We start from the raw sequence: 16,136 nt of genomic DNA, 5'->3' as shown, positions 1-16,136 counted from the left end.
GCAATGGTGTTAGGAATGGTGAGGAGGAGTTTGGTTGGTATTTGGTCCAAAGGGTGAGACGAGGGTTTCATTTTCTTGATAATCGATTCTATTTCCAGGGATGATGTAGGTTCAAGGGATACTAGTGTCTGATTAAGGATAGTAGATGATGGATTTTGGCTAGGAGTTTGGCTAGAGGGTTGTAAGGCTATTGATGATGTGTTGGAGGTTGCCAGGGGGCCAAGTAGGTTTTTGACTTTGTTGTCAAAGAAAATCGCCAACTCTGTAGATTTGTTTTGGGCTTCTTCTTCTGAGAAGGTAAGGGAAGTGGGAGTGGTGAGGGCTGCCACATATGAGAAGAGCGTTTTAGGGTCGTATAAGAAACCGTGTATTTTTTTGGCATAAAAATCTCGTTTGGTGCGGGTGATCGATGTTCTGTAGAAGCTCATTGCTGTTTTGTAAGAAGCCAATGAGGTGGGGGAGGGGTCTTTCCGCCAGCATAGTTCCTTGTGTTGTAGGTCTTGTTTGAGTTTTCTTAATTCCGTAGAGAACCAAGGTTTTTTGTTCGTGCGTGCTGGGTTGATAATTTTTGAGGATAATGGGCAAATTGTGTTTGCTACTGCGTGTGTGATTGTTTGCCAGGAATTAATTGCGGTATCAGCATCAGTGAGGTCCAATTTGGATAGGTCTTTGGCAAGGCTGTTGCTGAGAGTGTCCATTAAACAAGGTTTCCTGAATTGGATGGAGGATTTGGAAGCAATAGGGGTCTGTTTTTGATTAATGGCTAGTTTAGTAACTATCAACGAGTGGTCTGACCAGGGGATCGGGGAGCAGGAAGGTGGGGAGATGGGCGAGATGGTTTCATTTGTGAATATCAGGTCAAGCGTGTGACCTGCCTTGTGGGTGGGATTGTTTATGATTTGATTGAATCCCATAGCCTGGAAGGAGGAAAGTAGGGTTTCGCAATTGGAAGATGGGGAGGGAGAATCAACATGGATGTTGAAATCTCCTAAAATGATAGCGGGTGAGATGGAGTCGATATGTTTGGCTATAATTTCGATGAGTGGAGAGGGGTCAGCTTCTAGGAGCCCTGGGGGGGCGTAAATAAGGCAAATTTGGAGTTAGGAGGATTTGAATAATCCGATTTCTAGTTTGGTTGTAGATTTGAAGGCTTGTTGAGTTAGTCTTAATTCTTTTTTTGTGATTAACATTATTCCACCCCCTCTTTTTTTTTTAGGTCTGGGGATAGAGAAGACGTCATATTGTTGTATTGGCAGTTGGTTAATTATGGCTGTATCTGAGTTTTTCAGCCATGTTTCGGTAATGGCACATATGTCCGGTTGAGAGTCTAGGAGATGGTCGTTGAGCATGTGAGATTTTTTTGAGAGCGACTGCGAGTTTAGAAGGCTTAAGGTTATTAAGGATAGACCTAGGAATTGTGTTAGTGGGGAGATCATGATTGGAATCAGAGATCTCTTTGAGCGTAGATTGAGTAACGGTGCTTTAGCTCTGATGGGGATTGAGCGAGGGATAATCGGAATGGAGAAGGTTTGTAGCATGTTAATGTCTTTTTTTTGGAAGCAAGTTGATGATGGATGCTGGAGTGGCTGGATGCTGGAGTGACTGGATGAATGCTGGATGCTGGAGAGGTTGGATGCTGGAGCGCCTGGATGGATGCTAGATGCTGGAGAGGCTGGATGAATGCTGGAGAAGCTGGATGCTGGAGTGCCTGGATGAATGCTGCACCCTTTGGGTGCCTGGATGAATGCTGCACCCTTTGGGAGCCTGGATGAATGCTGCACCCTTTGGGAGCAGTTCTAAAACTGCTTCATTTATCAATTAGAATTCCCACTGGCTGTGTGTCTGTAAGAGTTTTCCACCCTCCCATCCTAGAAACACAGGCAGGGCAGCTCTTTAGATAGGAAATCCTGGGCCTGTTACTGGGAGTTGTGGGTTTGCAGGAAGAACAAGCAGTTCTGCATGCAATGTGTTTGTACGTGCTTAGCACAACTCATGACAACAGAGTTTTATGTATGTCGATTGTGATACAGGGAGAGTGCCAGCCGAAGAGTGGGATATTCTGTGTTTCATAAAGCAATAGATTTATATAATACATATTTTATACAGGCACAGATACTTTGATAGACCTTGAGCAGTTATATTGAAAGGTCCTGGCTGCTCAACATGTATCAATTGAAAGAATAAAAAAAAAAAAGTGAACTTTGATTTCCTATATTTAGATTTCCTGTATTTTCCTGTCTTCCATTCATTCTGTAGTTTTGAGTTTTTCTTGCTTTGTTGGATGCAAATGCTGCACTGTTACATAACACAGCATGTCCCAGAACTTCTCTTTCTCCTTATGCCATCATTCTCAAAACTTATTACTAAACGCTAAGTCTAAAACACATTTCACAGCTGGAGGCCATTTCAGATTTGAGGGAGAAAACTGCTTATCTGCAATGGCGTCCTGATATTTCAGCACTGGGTGGGGATAGGGGCTGAATTAGCTACTCTTTAAGTCATGCCTTCTTTGAGTCCCCATTCCAGTACATTCTGGATCCTGTAAGTCCTGATTTTCTTAGGGAAATTTGAGGACGGTAAGGTCCAGAGTGCAGTAGGCCACAAAATAAGAGAGAGGACAACTTCTGATCACATGACATTCACGGTGCAGTGTCCTTGCTTTTAGAAAAAAGGGACTGCATTGAGATGGGGCTGAAACACCAAAACTGACTTTAAAGATCATGTTCAAGCAGTTTCCATGCGTTTTATGTTATCAGACTGATTAGTCTGCCCACACTCTGTCAATAATTGGCAGGAAAATTAGCAGAGTTAAACCTTGGATGTCGATTTTGACATCCTTTGTATGGATTGACGAGGCATGAGTTGTTCATATCACCTCATTTCACTCGCACAAGTTTTCTTTTTAAATGAGGACAAAATTATCAGCAAACCAAAGACACTTGCATGATTCCTACAGGTATGTGAAAGGGAAGTATCTATAATTTTTATTCACTGATATACACAAATTGATATTCCATATTCCCCAGGCCCTCCATTCCTCCTTTTCAGCCTTTTCTTCTTCACCCAGCATTTATTTTAATAGGGGATTGCCCAAACTGCAGTGGTGGCAACTCCTGGTGTCAAAGGCTGCCCTAGACTGCAGTGATCCTCTCAGCTCACCTGAGAGGATCACCTGCTACCATGGCTCAGTGCTGACCTGTGCCATGGTAGCAGGTACCAAATTTTAGGCACCCTGGCACCCATTTTTTCCCACCCCTTCTCATACTCCTACTATCTGGTGGGAGTTGGCTTGTTAGGGTGCTATATTGTATGCAAGACAGCTACACCTTGCTGTGCTGTATGCAAGTATTTTACCCGGTATAGCTATCACAGCATGCTTGATCCCTTTTACGCTTAAAGCTAGGCCGTGAGCTTATCCTGTAAGTCTAGAGGCACTTCTTCCTCTTGACATGTGAAGGAGTCATTTAATGAGCCTTCCTAAGTTGTTGCTTCATACTTCCTCTGGCCATATTGCTTAAAAACCAATTTAGTTTAGGCTGCTTTTAAATCTTAAACCATGGTCCGAGCCCCATTAGACACTCAGTGGGGCAAGGAAATTTGAACACAACTCTCCCTCACTGATTGCCACACATTGGCTTCCTGTACAATCCAGAATTCATTATAAAGTGTTGACCCTAATATTCAATATCATCAACAATATCAATCCAGCAAAGAGAGAGACCTAAGATCTCAAAACAAAGGACTTCTAATGGTACCTTCCACTCGGAACACACACCTAACGCAAATAAGAGACCGAATGTTTTCAACAGCAGGCCCCAAGCTGTGGAATTCACTTCCAAAGCCATTATGCCAGATTACAGAAAGAAAGAGAGAATTTTAAGTGTGAACTAAAAACACGGCTCTTCTTCAGGATATATGATTTCATGTAAAATGCCAATATGCTGATATTTGCAACGACAGTACCACAGTTAATGCATGATAGAAATGGATCTGCTAACAGAATTAGAATTTGTATTCACTATTATGTTGAACTAGAAGAGTATCAATATGAACTAGAATTTGTATTTACTGTTGTGTTGAACTATAAATATGAACTAAATTTATAAAATAGCTAGTTTGATATCCTAGAATATGTATAAGTATGAACTAGAATATGTACTTGCTATGGTGTTGAATGAGATGTGGAATGTGGACACAAAGTATATGATCGAAGACCATGTATATGAATGCTGTTAGTGTAAACCATTGTGATCTTTTTTTGAAACGACAGTATATAAAACAACAAAATAAATTAAATAAATAACCCTGTGTTCTCCAATACATTTCCTGAATCTGTCTTGATAATCTTAAGCTGGGTCTTTCTCTTATGTGTATTGGAACAGCACTATGTACATATAGGAGCACTACAGAGATAAGTAGAAGTAGCAAAGTCTGATTAACAGAGGCTAAAGAGAAATTTTCAAAGATTAAAAACTTTGGTGATATGTCAAGTATGTATAAAGGAGACCTTCAGGTTACTGGTACATGGTGACAGAGCTCCAAGCTGCTGAGTCTACTGAATGAAATGTCTTATAAGGTCAGGGAGCTATAAAAGGAAATGGAATATAAACCTCAAGATGTATTCCTTCCATTTCTGCTATCATCAGGCAATTGGATCATTGCTAGCTAATGATGTCCTATAACTGACATTCCCCATAGAAAGAACACATCTTTAGCTTCACTGGCCATTTTCTCCATGCAGGAATTAAATATGTAACTGATTTTTTTTTTTGTTTAACCAGGGAAGCCACATAGGCAGCCTAAAGATCTTATTCTTATCAGCAGTAGGGTCACTTGTAAATAATACTCTTTGGTAGTATTGCAAGTTAGAGAAAATCACTCTTCACCTACTAAACCTTATCCACACAGTAGAAGTTTATCAGTTTCCCTTTTGTCACTTAGAACACACTGTGACATCACATGGTTTTGTAACTTCTCTTGTATTTGTCATCTTGTAGATTTTCACATGTCAAAATAGCTGTACCATTGTGACATTTAATGTCACAGCTGTGAAGAATGTTCACCAAGCAGCTGTTCATAAAATCCTGCGTTCTCTATTTCAAGAAAATGACAGCAGGGGTAGACTTGAGCCAAGCTTAAATTTCATAACTCTCATCCTATCAGTATATAATTACATAATATATAATTTCCAAATAATGATCAAGGCAGTTTAGAGCATTGTTAGTAATTCAAGTACAATAAGTCCCTTCCCCAGAAAGCTTACAATTGAAATGGGTACCTGAAGCAATAGTGAAAAGTGATTTGCCCAGAGACACAAGGAGTGTAAGTGGGGAAATGGGATTTGAACCCTAGTTTTCCTGGTTTTCCACCCCTTCCTGTAGGCTGCCACTTCTCCAAAAGACTGCACACCAGTTCTGCCTATAGGAAGCAAGACTACAAATCCTAGCATAGTGGGCAGAAGTACTTTTTTCTCTGATAACTTCATTGTGGCTCATTTTATTTTTTTTTACTCTCCCTGAGAGATGGATTCTGAAAGATTAATTACCGCTTAGAACATGGGTTCAGCCGCTATACATTTTTTTAATAAAAAAATAAATACATACATTTTGGGATCATAAGTGCAGGCAAGGCCTGGGGCTGCCTGGTTTTGTTTTTTCAGTTCAATGGTTGGATAGAAACTGGGACTTTTTTAAATTTTTGGGCATGGATCAATCTCCATATTACAAGATTCCAATCAAGATCTAGAATGTGGCTCATGTTGGCAAATATCCAGATTTGGTACCACTCTGTTGAAATGTAGCTATTGTCATTAAAATATCATCCCATTGCTATGCGTTTAAGGTGGCACTGCAGAGTTGTGGGATGTATTTGTATGACAGAGATGCAGTACAAAATAAGTGTTTTGGATTGCCTTTAAAAACCAAGGTCTAGTCAAATCTGTTTCTGATGACCCCTCTGATAACCCTACCAGTGAAATAATCTTTCTCAGCATTGCGTGTGTAGCTGAAATAGCATTAATGGCACTTAGTGCTCCAATATAGTACTGTACATTTTCAGAGGGAGATTTTTTTTTACATGAAGCTATTTGATACTTGGGAGTGTAACCTGCCAAGAAAATTTATTTTTTCTCTCCGCATTGTTCCACAACCCCCTTCAGTGTCTCCCCACCACAACTATTTGCAAGGCAGAGTTGAAGGGAGCTGGGTGTGTTGCACCCAGATAACAGCACAAGGATTAGAGGCTAAAAGATAGTAATTGGACATGGCCCTTTGAGATTCAGTGCATTGTTAATGTGGCTTAAACTGCAAAGATCCAAGTCCAAATCAGTGATATTTTAGCATCTTCAGAAACTGGAAAGACATTGTACTTATAAAAGTGTGCAATCTAGACTGCTGTTCTGGGTCTGAGTTAAAAAAAAAAAAACAAAAACATTTCTAGCCACTGTTTGTAATAGGAGTGGGGATAACTGGATTTGCCTGGCCATAAGAATTGATTGTTGAGGAGGAACAGTTTTCGGACTGCAGGCATTCCTGGATTCACAAGGCCTCCAAATTTGCTAAGTGAACTTTTACTGTTATTATATATATTTAATCCTAGTATAGAAGTGTGTATAATTGCATAATTGTGTGCTTTGATTTTTAAGAGGGGCAGATTTTAACAGAAACCTAAAAGTGTGCAATCTAGACTGCTTTTCTGGGTCTGAGGGGAAAAAAACAAACCCTTTTTTTCTTCTAGCCACTATTTAATACCCACCCACCCCTGAGTTTACTTTTTTATATACTCTTCCCTGGACTCCTAGATAATTAGCTTCAATTACTTCATCTCCCATTACATAGTAGTTCCTTACAGCTCAGATAACTTTCAGATAACTGTAACTTAAACTGTCATTGCTTGTAAAAAAATTAGTTTTCATATTCTGTTAATCTTTACTGGCTTACGCTAATACTTTTAGTTTTATTTCAAATACCTATTCAAAATCTTTGCTATAGCCTAAATTTTACCTTATCTTATCTATATGATTTTAAGGAATTAGTGATAATTTAAGAAAATGTCTTTCATTCAGTGCAACAATTGTGGCGCACATGTACCAAGGCTTATCATTTGGAGAATCAAAGGTTGTTCCTTTTGCCTTCAGCCGTCTGCAATTAAAATGGAGCTGATTCTTCTAAGGGAGTAATTGTCCAGGTTTCAATTAACCTCTCCTTCCTTGAACCATCCAGTATCTCTCACCCATCTCCCACAGAGATTACAGAAACCCAGGCAAAAATGGTTTACAGTGGGCTCTGGTAAAACAAGACGTGACAGACACCACCTTCCCCAACTTTACAGCATCCTGTGCATCAACCCCCACTCCCACAGAGATGTCAGATATCCAGGAATCAAAAACCCAGGAACAACTGGATAACAGTGGGCTCTGGCAGAATAAGGCATGTGATGAAAGAGGCACCCACTCTGCCCACTGTTACCCCTACATAATGCATTTTCTGCATTGGGGAATGAAGAAACCTCAGCAATAGATTTTGAAGTGATTTCTAAAAGTGAAATCACCCAATGCACCCAGAAGCCTTCAACAGAATCAAATGTCAAAAAAGAAAGCTGCTTCTGCTGGGAGACTCGGTCATCAGAGGAACCAATATGGGAGCACATTTTGATGGCAACACAACAGTTAAATGCCTTCCAGGATCCTCGGCTAGTAGAAATGCAAACCAGGTAGTCCAAGTCATTGAAGAAAAAAGTAGGAAGTTTGATATCCATGTTATCATCCAGCTGGGGATCAATGACCTCAAGAGAAATGGTATCCATGAAGTACAAAAGGATTTCCAAAATCTAGGAAAGATGATAAGACACACTGCAAAGATTATTGCCTGGAAAAGATGGCCTACATTTGTCTGTAGCAGGAAGGAGGTTGCTAAGTGAGAAATTCAGATCATATATTATTAGACATTTAAACTAAAGAATCGGGGTGGCAGGAGATGGTAATGAAATTGAAATGTCACCTCGAAGCAATATAGGAAGTGGGAGGAGAAAATAACAAAATCAATCAGCTCAAAAAAGCAGAAAAAGAGTCTAGAAAGTGCAACAAATCAAGAGACAAAAATTGGAAAGCTATGACTACAAATGCTCGTAGTTTGGGCAATAAAATCCCAGACCTGCATGCCCTAATGGTGGAGGCAGACTTGGACATTGTAGCTGTTACGGAGACATGGTTCACGGATTCTCATGTTTGGGAATCGGCCATACCGGGCTATAATTTGTTAAGGAAAGTCAGAGAGGTCAGAAAAGGGAAAGGAGTAGCTATTTATGTCAAAAACAATATCCAACCAACTGAACTGCAAGGAAGGTAGGTTAGAGAAGAAGCATTATGGGCTGGCCTTAAAAAAGATGATGGTGCGTCCATTTTTACTGGAGTGGTTTACAGGCCCCCGACTCAAAATGGAAGGAGGAGTGCAGGAGTAGCCTAGTGGTTGGAGCAGTGGGCTATGAACCAGGAGACCAGGGTTCGAGTCCCATTGCCTTAGATTGTAAGCCCTCTGGGGATAGGGAAATACCTATAGTACCTGAATGTAATCCACTTTGAAGCACTGAAAAAAAATGCAAAAAGTGGAATATAAAAAAAGAAATAATTTAAAAAAGAAAGAAATAATTAAAAAAAAAAGAAATAGACAGCGGTCTGGTCGAAGACATCCAAAAGGTGGGAAAGAAGGGAGAAGTATTGATTGTTGGAGATTTTAATCTGCCGGATGTAGACTGGAGAATCCCTTCTGTGGAATCAACCAGAAGTAGAGAGATATTGGATGCCCTGCTCTGTTCAACAAATAGTTCAGTGTCCACTAAAGAAGATCCTGGAGAAGGACTGTCACTAGTTAACAAGACTGTGGATGGGGGTGGAGTAGATGAAACTCCATTTACAGAAGAGATTGTATGGAAAGAGCTAGGAAAACTGAAAGTGGACAAGGCCATGTTGGCCGGATGAGGTACAATCCAGGATACTGAAGGAGCTCAGAGATGTGCTGGTGGGTCCACTGAAGGACCTGTTCAATAGATCCCTGGAAACAGGAGTGGTGCTGCAAGACTGGAGAAGAGCAGTGGTGGTCCCGCCTCATAAGAGTGGGAGCAGAGAGGAGGCTGGAAACTACAGGCCAGTTAGCTTCACCTCAGTGGTGGGAAAATTAATGGAGAATCTGCTGAAGGAAAGGATAGTGAACTATCTACAATCCAGAGTTACTCGATCTGAGGCAGCATGGATTCACCAGGGGAAGGTCCTGTCAGACAAATCTGATTTTTTTGATTGGGTGACTACAGAACTGAATCAGGGACGAGCGCTCAATGTGATTTACTTGGATTTTAGTAAAGCTTTTGATAAGAGTTCCACATAGACTCATGAACAAAATGAGAAGTTTGGAAGTAGGAGCCAAGGAAGTAGCAGCATGGATTGCAAACTGGTTGACTGACAAGAGACAGTGTGTGATGGTAAATGGAACCTACTCTGAAGGAAGAACGGTGTTAGCTGGAGTGCCACATGGATCAGTTTTGGGACCGGTTCTGTTCAATATCTCTGAGAGTGACCTATCGGAAGGGATAGAAGGTCAAATTTGTCTATTTGCGATGATACTAAGAACTACAACAGAGTGGACACGTCTGAAGGAGTAGAGAGAATGAAAAGTAATTTAAGAAAACTTGAAGAGTAGTCAAAGAATTTGCAGCTGGGATTCAATGCCAAGAAGTACGGAATCATGCATCTGGGGCATGGCAATCCAAAAGAGCTTTATGTGATGGGCAGTGAAAGACTAATGCGCACAGACTGGGAGAAGGACCTTGGTGTGATAGTTTCTGATGATCTGAAGATGGTGAAGCAATGTGACAAGACAATAGCTAAAACCAGAAGAATGCTGGGCTGTATAAAAAGAGTAAGAAAAAAGAGGTGATAATGCCCTTGTACAGGTCCCTGGTGAGGCCTCACCTGGAGTACTGAATTCAATACTGGTGCCCGATTCTCAAAAGGGTTAAATTCAGAATAGAGACAGTCCAAAGAAGAGCGACCAAAATGGTGAGGGGTCAGCATTGGAAGACTTATGAGGAGAGGCTGATGGATATGAATATGTACACCCTGCAAGAAGGGTACAGGAGAGATAACATACAGACCTTCAGATATCTGAAGGGTTTTAATGATGCACAATCATCAAACCTTTTCCATTGGAAAGAAATCAATAGAAGTAAGGATCATGAAATGAAACTCCAGCGTGGACCACTCAGAACCAATGTCAGGAAATATTTCTTCATGGAAAGGGTGGTGAATGCCTGAAATGCTCTTTTGGAAGAGGTGGAGAAGATGAAAACAGTCAAGGAATTCAAAGGGGCTTGGGATAAACACTGTAGATCCCTAAAGGCTAGAGGATGGAATTAAAGAAAAGAGTGCATGGGGGTAACTTGCTGGTGTGACAATTGCTACCCTTAAAAAATAACAGTATCAAGGCTTAATACAATTCCATCATTGCTCTCTGCTTCAACGGCAGTGAGTAAGAAAAGGGAAATTGGATTCAGACAGCAACCAACAAGGACCCCAACTTTTACGGTTTGGGGAACAAATATATATGGTGGTAACTAGCTGTTGAGGTGCTTGCTACTCTTAATCACTAAGCCTGATACTTTTGATACAACTCCAACATTGCTCTCTGCTTTCCCAGCAACGGTTAAGTGAAATTGGATTCAAACATCATCCGAGGACCCTGACTTTTACGGTCTGGTATACTGATAAACATGGGGGTAACCTGCACAGTGCAGCAGATACTGGCATAAGCTTGCTGGGCAGACTGGGTGGATCATTTGGTCCTTTTCTGCCGTCATTTCTCTGTTTCTATAAATCCCATTCTATTTATATTTTAACATCGTATTTTTCATTTTCTGGCTGTTATTGTAAAACTCAGTCCTAGGGAGAGAAAAATTGGTTCTTACCTGCTAATTTTAATTCCTGTAGTACCACGGATCAGTCCAGAATGCTGGGTTTTGCCTCCCTTCCAGAATATGGAGACAGAGAAAGTGTTACTGACACTGCTACTTAACCACATGTGCTACCTGCAGTTCCTCAGTATTAGTCTATACCCAAGCCAATCACAACAGATTTGAAAAATGTCTCAACTTTCAAAAACTTACAAAATATGAAAATATTCTCTGCTGTAAAAACTGAATGAGCGGACGACTCTCCCCTTCAATAACTGGGCAGGTTCTGGACTGATCCGTGGTACTACAGGAATGAAAATTAGCAGGTAAGAACCAATTTTCCTTTCCATGTACGTACCCAAATCAGTCCAGACTCCTGGGATGTACCAAAGCTCCCTATTCATGGTGGGACCTGGACTGTTCTGCTCGCAGAACATTCTCACCAAAAGATGGGGAAACCACACCTCCCACATCTAGACTATAGTATCTTGCAAAAGTATGTAGCAACTTCTAAGTCGCTGCTCTGCAACTCTCCTGTGGAGAAACAAGCTGAGCCTCTGCCCACGAGGCCTCCTGAGAACACGTAGAATGAGTACGCAATCCCTCCGGAGCCGGATGATCTCAAATAATGTTGGTGGAACCAATAGCCTCCTTAAGCCAACGAGCAATGGTAGCCTTAGAAGCCTGAAATCCCCTCTTCAGACCACTCTAGTTTTATGCAATGGGCATGTCTGCTGAGTGCAGCAGATGCAAGAGAACCTGCCAACCAGCGGAACAGCAGCAGAGGATCCCCGATGCTGTTTTATGAGAGATGAACAATCGGACAGGCCCACCCCTCCTCCTAAACACGCAGCACAAAGACCGAGCCTGCTAACCTGCGATCGCGAGGAGCTGCACGTGCGGCATGCAGCGCCGTGGCCCATCTCCAAGCACCCCGCGGAAAACAGACCTGAAAGAAAGAAATAAAAGTACTTCAGCCACTTAAAAAAAAACTGAGGGAGCCGCTCTCTAGCAGGGCTGTGAAAACTGCCTTTCCTTCTTTGGGTTTTTTTGTTTTTTTTTTAACTTTATTGAAAATTCAACAAGTGAGACACCAGCCTACAAAAGAGAATAGGCTGCCTCAGACCCAAAAGCCTACCTGGAGCCTGCAGCCGCCTAAGCGGCCTCATGGAGGGGAAGGATCTGGATCACCAGATTTACACCCCACAGGCCCACAGGTTGAGCACACACAAGAGTCACCAACCCCTGGCTTAGGATTCAGAAAAAAAAACCCGGGAAGAAGGCTCAAAAGAAAAAATTGCCTCAGTGGTAGAACTGCAGGTTTGCACCCATCTTCCATCTGCTGGAGACAGAGAAATACTAAGGAACTGCAGGTAGCACATGTGCTTAAGTAGGAGTGTCTCAAAAAATTTCTCTGTCTCCATCTGCTGGAGGAAGGCAAAATCCAGGAGTCTGGACTGATCCGGGTAAGTACAGGGAAGGGACAGATACAAAAATTAATAAAAACTGTAATGTGAATTATTTCTTCCTGTTTTGTGTTCAGATGTTAATAAAGTTAAACTAAAAATGGAAAGACATAAAAAGGATCTCAGCTTGTGAGTCATCTTTCCCACCCTTCTTCATTCCTTTGAAAATAAAAGGATTTAGGTGCACCTTACTGCTGCCCCATCCCACTTAATAATTCTTTTAACAATCCTTGCTATTGGTAAGAGTGACACAATCCTTTGGCAATTAGTCAATTAAATTAGAAACGTTCATGCACCCCTTAATGTCCTTTTACCCTTTCCCATAAAGAAACATTTGAGCTCCAGAGAGAGGAGACACTTGAAAAACAGAGCTAGAATTTTTCCATATCTTTATATTCAAGTATTTGTAAGTAAAAAACTAAACAGATAAATCACACATACTGTATACCCATCTGGACGTGTTCTGGCTTTAGAGGTCAAAATAGCACTACTATATTTAATATAGAATGTTATTACTATAAATGTAAAAATACAAATGCATTAAAACTCCTGATTTTGAGATGTTGGTGATTTGTTTAGCACTCACCTATTATACTGTTCTCCATTTATTTTTAAACAGAAATGCCTGTGTTTTTCCATGTTTGTTTTTCTTACTGTAAGAAAGTGAGTGACTCACAACCAGTATTTTTCCTTTTATATTTAGCAGGTTCTTTGGCTGTGGAATACTCCACTAGTAAACCAGCAACTCCATCTTTCTGTCTAGACACTCCTGGAGGGAGTGCCTGAACAGGGGAAGGCCAAATGCTGCACGGCGTACCAGGTTCTGTCCTGGACTATTGCTGGAGGAAAATGGGTGAGACACTCCTGGGCCTCTATGTCCCTGCTTCTCCTTTCTGACCACGCATTGTTCAGTGAAAGCGGGGCGAGGAGATAACCGCCACCGGACTGCAAGGAGGATGCATGGCTGGAGACCACTTCTGAGGGGCCTTTTGGAGTGTGCCCTCTTACAAAACCAGGCAAGAGTTCTGGATAGAACACGCATGGCCTGATTCACCAAGGCTTTTCTCCCATTCTGGAGCTGATGCAATAAAATGCGCCCAGCCTAGCGCACAGGTTTACCTGCGGTTGGACGCGCGTTTTGGGTGCGCTGGACTAGCACCCGATGCAATAAGGAGATTAGCGCGTCCAAAACATGCACCCAAACAAATGTGTAGCCGATTGCGCCCATCACGTATAAAGTCCATGTAGATGAGGCTATTAGCTGTTACCCCTATGCAGAAAATTGCTGGGTGCCCAACGCACGTTTTTTAATGTGACAAATTTAACTCCAGTCCCAGAGGTAGCGTAAAGTCAATCCACAAGTCAAGGGCTCATGCAAAATTAAAGCACAGTCCTCTGTGGTTCCTCCTACTTAGTATCATTGTAACCCTTAAATTTACTGCTTGAGGTGTTGAGAAACAAAGGTAGATTGGCTTGATTTAAAAAAAAAAAAAAAAAATTATTCTGGATGCACAATTTAGACACCCATAGCAAGAGGCACTTGGCTATGAGCATTTTCAACCTCAGCAAAATCGGCCAGAAGGAGGATAAAAACAGACACTCATATTGAGTGCCCATTGCAATTGTGGGCACTCAAGCATTTGAGCACGAGGGGCACACAATTCTCCCCTAGTGCGTCCTTTTTTACGCAGCCCCTCATTTACATAATACATTGGGTGCCCAGGGGCTGTGGCTGCGTGCACGTTAGGAAAACAGGCACTCATTATGAGCACCCGTTTTAAATGCGCATCTTACTGCATTGGCCCGTGTCTTGACAGAAAAAGCATGGGGAGGAGTTTCAAAGGGTCTGGCCACCTAACTTCTGGATTGGCCCCTGAAAATCTGTTGCTGCTGAGTGGCTAAATATCAACCATTAGTTTCACTAAGTTGCTACAAATTCTGGGTGGATTCAGATGCGGAGTTAAGGGAAAAAAGTTAGCTTGCTACCATTCATTTTCGGGCTAGCCAGCTTTGTTAGACTATCCCAAGGACTGGGAACTTGGCAATTCACCCTCAGCCCGCCCATGAACAACCCCTCCCCCCCAGTCCAAATGTGGCCTCCTTATGAGAGCCCAGTCCCCCCTCCAAATCCCAATGTAGGTCCCTAACCTCCTAAACCTGCTCCCAACCAAGCTGAACACCAATGTCCCTCCTCACCCCCAAGCCCAACCAATCTCCCCTCAGATTCTCCCTTCCTTCACCACCTGTCTAGCATCTGTACTTAGGATCCCAGAAGTTCCTATCTTCCCCGACAGGAGAAACATGACAGCACTTCTGCCAGCACTGTTGAATGGCACTGCCTACCAAGGTTTCAGTACATGGCATTGGTTGGCAGCGCCATTCAGCAGTGAGCAGTGGTGCTGGCTGGAAGGGTTTTGCATCCCTCCTGCCAGCGAAGATGGGAAGCTTCTGGAATTATAACCACAAATTTCAGAATTGGTGAATTGTGGATGGGAAGCTTGGGGGAACTGGCAGGGGATCAGGGGCCTGTATTGTAACACTAAGGATCTGGAACAAGGGGCTCGGATGGGAGAGAGGGGGGAGGGGCACGGGTTCAGGATTGTTTATGAAGATCAGGTTGCCAGGAAGATAGGAGGGATCGTGGGCCTGTGGTAGGGGAGAAGGAAGTTATTCATGATGTTGGTGCCCAGGATCATCACCGGGACACATAGCACCCCAAACCAGAATTCCCATCTCCCCTCACCCCAGTGATACTCCATCCTACCCCACCCCCTATGCCATGTTAACTTTGGAATTTCACTTTAGCACAGTGCCTAGAAACACTTCCAACTAGTGTGAAGCAATTAAAGTCATATATTAACATGGCTGGCCACCCTTATACATGTTTATAATGGGGATAGTCTATTGCAACTTCCTGTAGGTGAGCCACCCCCAAAAGGTTATTAAAGCATCTCGAGCTGATACAAATGCAGCATGCATTTGTATCTGATTGTGGATACTGAGAACATATCACCACAGGCCTGCAATGACTACACTGGCTCTCAGTTCTTTATCCAGCACAATTTAAGGCCAAGGCTCTGAATGACCTGGATCCCGGATACCTAGAGGAGCACCTTCAACTTCGCAAACCAACCCATATACTGAGAATGGAAGATGGGGTACTTCTCCAGTGACCAGCCTTTAAAAGAGACTAGACTGCTTAGGACACAATAGCATGCCTTTTTGTCTTTTGTCCCCTCACTCTGGAACTCCAATAGAAGCCATATTCTCTGATGATCTGGTCTTTCACCACCAGGTAAAAAACTGGCACTTCCGCCAAGGCTATGTATGTGCCTGTCAAGTGCCACTTCTCTTATGCCTAAGGTTGGGCCACAAGCTCTAACTGCTGCACTCTTCCATTATCTTGTCAGGCTGTGAGCTGACTACTGCCATTATTTATTTCACATCATTTATCAATCACTTTCCCTCTCCCATCAGACTGTATTTTTGGCTGCTGAAATCTTTTTTAGATCTAGGAATTCCTTTTATCCTATTTGCCTTCTAGAATGTTGATCCTAGTATTTATGTCACTTTATACTTCCTATCGGACATTTATATTATATGTTCTATCAGCAACTGTGCTAAACCTTTGCTTACTTTATTTACAGACTTAGCTGTCAAAAACTATATAGCGCTCTCTTCAACACATTGTGCAACCAGTCTTCCTGTGGTGTTTATTCATTGCTGTACCAG

Source organism: Rhinatrema bivittatum, chromosome 7 (assembly GCF_901001135.1).
Source record: "Rhinatrema bivittatum chromosome 7, aRhiBiv1.1, whole genome shotgun sequence".
In the NCBI taxonomy this organism is placed as follows: domain Eukaryota; kingdom Metazoa; phylum Chordata; class Amphibia; order Gymnophiona; family Rhinatrematidae; genus Rhinatrema; species Rhinatrema bivittatum.
This window is presented reverse-complemented; position numbering follows the sequence as displayed.